Source organism: Bos mutus, unplaced genomic scaffold (genome assembly GCF_027580195.1).
Source record: "Bos mutus isolate GX-2022 unplaced genomic scaffold, NWIPB_WYAK_1.1 CTG283, whole genome shotgun sequence".
NCBI classification, from domain to species: Eukaryota; Metazoa; Chordata; class Mammalia; order Artiodactyla; family Bovidae; genus Bos; species Bos mutus.
Window position 1 is genome coordinate 242,691 of NW_027219780.1, and position 6,169 is coordinate 248,859.

Genomic DNA, 6,169 nt, shown 5'->3' on the forward strand with positions numbered 1-6,169 from the left:
CCGACTTCCCACTTGTTTGGACTCTGGCTTCAGATTCTAATGGAACATAGAACATTCTCATTTTGCAGACGCTTTACATTCATTCTGATTGGTGCTCAGCACATTTGTGATACAAGTTCTGTCAAGGAATATCCAGGAAATTTGAGAGTTTAAGGGGAAAAAAAAACTTGGAAGATTTTGATTCTAGGAAGATATTCCAGAGAAAAGTAGGTCTCTTCTGTTTCCTAATCTGTAAAGAAAACTGTTACCTGATATTATCACTATGTCCCCAATTCTTTGTTGTTTAGAATTAGGCCCATTTGCCCCCATGTTTCCTCTGCCTTCTAGAAGGTGAAATTGTCATCAGTACAAATCAGGAACTCACAATACCCTTAAAACTGTAGTCTGAATGGTGCCTGAAGGTTACAGAGCACTTTCTCAGAGATGAGGTGTGTGAGGTACCAAGCACTGTGTGTGGTGTGAGGAAGGGGGCTCAGTGAGTAACATTCAGGTCACGTGTTATCTTCCTAACAGAGGTGTAGTAGTAACCAAGGTCTGGTTTAAGAGACAGCCATTGTCAAGCAGCCATCTGTAATTCTTTCTGGAACTAGGTGGGAGTGGGATTGGAGTTGATGAGAAGATAGAGGGAGGAAGGAAGGTCTGGTGTTCTTACCCCTTAACGTGTGTTGCTCAGGGTGGGATGTGGTTTCCCTATCAAAAATTTATCTCTGGATGTTAAATTATGGATATATTTTCCATTTTCATACTTTTCTGCCTTTCCCAGATTTTCACTTGTAAATAGAATAAGAGTATTTGTGTAATATTTAAAATGTCTTAAAGAAAACATGTCCCAGTGTCTTAGGTACTTGTATAAGAAAGATTTATCTAAAATGTGGCCTGAGTTCATCATTGTCTTCTCTCAATCCTCTGTAGAAATTAGGAAATGCAGAGCAGGACCTTCTGCTGCTCATCAGGTAGGAGACTTCCTGGGTCCCAGAGCTGGCTGAAGAGTTGGTAGAGTTAGAGTTTGTGCTTAGGTTTAGGGACAAGGAAGTCTGTGTTCTGAACTTTTCATAAGTACTTACATTGTGTGCAAATGTTGAGAAGCTGAACAAGGAACTCTGTATTTTTTTTTTTAAGCCTAAAATTCACAGAGCGCGTTTATCCACTAGAGTGTCTCAAGTCAGATCATCCCTCCTAAGTCTTCGAGAGCCATGAATCTCCCAAACCTTTTTACTCTTTTAACCTGAGGCATTTCACATCAAAAAGAGGTGTTCCCACCTGTATGTCTAAAGTCTTCATTTTAAAATTATATTAGCATGACACTGAGTAGTGAGAAATAGAACACAGAATTTTAGATTGATCCAGATAATAAGATAATAGGATTCAACCCTCTCTTTGTACAGGTGAGGAAACTAAGATGCTTTAGAAGGAAGGTGGCCCTATGTATATAACTGGTGTTAAGCTAGTCTGCAGCAGACAGAGAATTGAAATTTGTTCTTTCAGTAAACATTTTAAATCAAGTGTAACATATATACTGAAGCAGACATAGGTCATAGAATTGAAATCTTGTGATTCCTGGTCTAGTAATCCTGCAGCTACTCTAACAATATTAATGGTAAGTTACATTTGTGTAATTCTTCATAATTTATTTTATACAGTTCTCAAATGTATGATTTCACTTAATCTCCTGATGGTCCATTTTTATCCCATGTCATGGATGAGAAGAGTGCATTCAGAGTTCACCAAGGTCACTGAGCTGGTCCAGGAAACACAAAGGGGGAATTGCTGGGAGGCTGGGTGCTGTCCTAGGTACTGTGTTCTGCATCAAGCCTGAGAACACTGCTCCTGTCACGTGGTAGCCAAGGTCGGGCCAGTCACCGAAGTTTACAGGGTGACAGAACCTCACTCTTGGATTTCAGTCCTGCCACTGGCTCAGGTCACCTCTACAGAAAGAAATACATTTCTGAACTCTCATGCCATCTTGACATTACTTCTGCATACTCTGCATCCTCTTAGGAGGATAAGCTGTCAGATCATTAGTTTTTTGAATGTGCAAGCCTCAGATATCAATGTAGTGTTCAGTGCTATAACACGGGAAGCATTAGCCTAAGTCAGAAGGTTTTCACTCTAATAGAACAGAATTCATTCATCTGAAAAGAAAATCCAACATCTGGGAGAAGGTACTTCCACATCACATTGTCTTGAACTCCTAGCTCAGGTGAGTAGATCATTGTCTGATTGACCCTTTTTGGATGATCCAAGAAATAGTAGAGAAGGTCCCTTTCAGATTCATAAAGCTAAAGGGGCTGTAGTTTGCTAGGCTGCCATATGAAGACCAAAAAGTAGGCGACTTAAATGGCAGAAACTTATATCCTCACAACCCTGGAGGTTGGAAGTCTGAGATCAAGGTGTCAGCAGGGTTGATTTCCTCTGAAGTCTCTCTCCTTGACTTGTAGACACCATCTTCCCTCTGTGTCTCACATGCTCTTCCCTCTGTGTGAGCCTGTGTCCTTGTCTCTTCTTTTGAGAATTCCAGTCTGTTAGATTAGGACACACCTGTATAATTCCATTTTAACTTTATTGACTCCTTAAAGATGCTGTCTCCAAATACAGTCACATTCTGAGCTACTAGGGGTTTAGGACTTCAACATGTAAAATTGAGTTGTGAGGGTAACAGGCAGGAAGACCAGGGCCTCAAACAGAGGGAATAGGCTGCAAGTGTCTGACATTTTTATCTGTCTCTTAAGCTGCAGGAGAAAAAAAAACTACTAGTGTTATATTTTTTTCCCTTCTATATACAAATTTATATCCACAGAAAAAGAAATGCAAAAGGTAAAATGGTTGTCTGAAGAGGCTTTACAAATGGCTGAGAAAACAAGAGAAGCTAAAAGCAAAGGAGAAAAGGAAACATACACCTATTTGAATGCAGAGTTCCAAAGAATAACAAGGAGAGATTAAGAAGGTCTTCCTCAGTGATCAATGCAAAGAAATAGAGGAAAACAATGGAATGGGAAAGATTAGATCTCTTCAAGAAAATTAGAAATACCAAAGGGAACATTGAGGCAAAAAAGATCGTACAATAAAGGACAGAAATGGTGTGGACCTAAAAAAAAAGCAGAAGATATTAAGAAGAGGTGGCAAGAATACACAGAAGAACTATACAAAAAGATCTTCATAATGCAGATAATCATGATGGTGTGATCACTCACCTAGAGCCAGATATCCTGGAATGCAAAGTTGAGTCGGCCTTAGGAAGCACCAGTACAAACAAAGCTAGTGGAGGTGATGGAATTCCAGTTGAGCTATTTTAAATCCTAAAAGATGATGCTGTGAAAGTGCTGCACTCAATATGCCAGCAAATTTGGAAAACTCAACAGTAGCCACAGGACTGGAAAAGTTCAGTTTTCATTCCAATCCCTAAGACAGACAATGCTAAAGAATACTAAAACTACTGTGCAATTGCACTCATCTCACACTCTCAAATGCCCCAAAATTTCCAAGCCAGGTTTCAATAATATTTGAACCATGAACTTCCAGATATTCAAGCTGGTTGAGAAAAGGCAAAGGAACCAGAAATCAAATTGCCAACATCCGTTGGATCATCAAAAAAGCAAGAGAGTTCCAGGAAAACATCTATTTCTGCTTTATGGACTATGCCAAAGCCTTTGACTCTGTGGATCACAACAAACTGTGGAAAATCCTTCAAGTGATGGGAATATCAGACCACCTGACCTGCCTCCTGAGAAATCTGTATGCAGGTCAGGAAGCATTAGTTAGAACTGGACATGGAACAACCAGTTGGTTCCAAACCGGGAAAAAGGAGTACATTAAGGCTGTATATTGTCACCCTGATTATTTAATTTACATGCAGAGTACATCATGAGAAATACTAGACTGGATGAAGTACAAGCTGGAATAAAGATTGCTGGGAGAAATGTCAATAACCTCAAATATGCAGATGACACCACCCTTATTGCAGAAAGCAAAGAACTAAAGAGCCTCTTGATGAAAGTGAAAGAGGAGAGCAAAACAGTTGGCTTAAAACTCAACATTCAGAAAGCTAAGATCATGGCATCCAGTCCCATCACTTCATGGCAAATAGATGGAGAAACAGTGGAAACAGTGGCAAACATTATTGGTTTTTGGCTCCACAATTACTGCAGATGGTGACTGCAGCCATAAAATTAAAAGATGCTTGCTCCTTGGAAGGAAAGTTATGACCAACCTAGCCAGCATATTCAAAAGCAGAGAAATTTATTTACCAAGAAAGGTCCATCTAGTCAAAGCTATAGTTTTTCCAGTAGTCATGTATGGATGTGAGAGTTGGACTATAAAGAAAGCTGAGCACCAAGGCATTGATGCTTTTGAACTGTGGTGTTGAGAAGACTCTTGAGAGTCCCTTGGACTCAAGGAGACCCAACCAGTCCATCCTAAAAGAGATCAGTCCTGGGTCTTCATTGGAAGGATGATGTTGAAGATGAAACTCCAATATTTTGGCCTCCTGATATGAAGAACTGACCCATTTGAAAAGGCCCTGATGCTGGGAATGATTGAAGGCTGGAGAAGGGGATGGCAGAGGATGAGATGGTTGGATAGCATCAGCAACTCAATGGGCATGAGTTTGAGTAAGCTCTAGGAGTTGGTGATGGACAGGGAAGCCTGGCATGCTGCAGTCCATGGGACACAAAGAGTAGGATAGGACTGAGCGACTGAACTGAAATGATACAAATTTAAAAAGGAGATTTCTTTTAAAATTCTGTGTTGCCATAGGATACCTGGTTCCACCTGAACTTTTCTCAAACCTTGAGCTAACCAATGCATTTTTCTTATGGAAATGTTTTTCTTAACCTATGTTAATGAACTATGTATTTATCCTAGATTCTGTCTTCAAGTCAGTTCCCCTAAGACTCAGAATGGACTTGAGAAACCAGAATGTTTACTCATTCAAATGTTCTCTTAAGCTATGTCAATGAGACTATATTTGCTTAGAAACGTGCCTTTCTTCAAGATTCATGTCAATCATTTTATAGCCAGGGACAACTCATCTTGTGCCAATGTTGTCTCAAAATGCAAGTTGTTTGTGAGGGGCCTGGTGCCATTCTCTGAGTTTTAAGACATTTCCTTTCTCTAATTAGCAGACTGCTAGTAGCTATATTGATCTTCCCTGTAGCTCAGATGGTAAAGAATCTGCCTGCGGTGCAGGAGACCTGGGTTAGATCCCTGGGTCAGAAAGATCCTCTGGAGAAGGGATTGACCATCCACTCCAGTATTCTTGCCTGGAGAATCCCATGGACAGAGGAGCCTGGCGGGCCACAGTCCATGTGCTCACAAAGAGTCGGACACGACTGAGTGACTAACACTACTACTACTAGTAGCTGTATAACATCTGCCTAAAAAATAGCAGGGGGCACTCTTTCTGCCCCCTTCTGATGTCTATGTCAGAAGCTTTCTCTATCTCTTTTATACTTTAATAAAACTTTATTACACAAAAGCTCTGAGTCATCAGGCTTCATCACTGGCCCCAAATTGATCTCTTCTCCTCTGGAGGCCAAGAATCATGGCATCTTTTGTGTTCAGCAACAGCCTTTCAGAGGGGACACAGTTCAGCTCCAAGAATAAATGCCTGCGATCCATTCCGTTCTGTGATGAAGCAGATCAGGTTGAGATTTTTTGAAGTTTCTTTGTTCTCAGTATGTAACAGAGGTGTCATTTTCCCTATTCATGAAATCTCCTAATACAGCCCAGCAGTTGTAAAAATCTCATATCCCAGCTCTAGGAGCCTGGTCCAGTTGGATAGATGGAGGAGGCACTTAGCATCCACGTGGTCTTGTGTCCCCCAGGTCTCTGAGCCTCAGGTCCTCACCTGTGTGTAGAGCAGGATTACAGCCCTGCTGGCTTCTTCACACTTATCACAGGGATCAGATGAGAGAGCAGATGCTTAAGTGCTTTGAGGATATAGAGTGTTTTATGGCATATTACTTTGCCAACAAAAGTCCATCTAGTCAAGGCTATGGTTTTCCAGTGGTCACGTATGGATGTGAGAGTTGGACTGTGAAAAAGCTGAGCGCTGAAGAATTGATGCTTTTGAACTGTGGTGTTGGAGAAGACTCTTGAGAGTCACTTGGACTGCAAGGAGATCCAAATAGTCCACTCTAAAGGAGATCAGCCCTGGGTTTTCTTTGGAAGT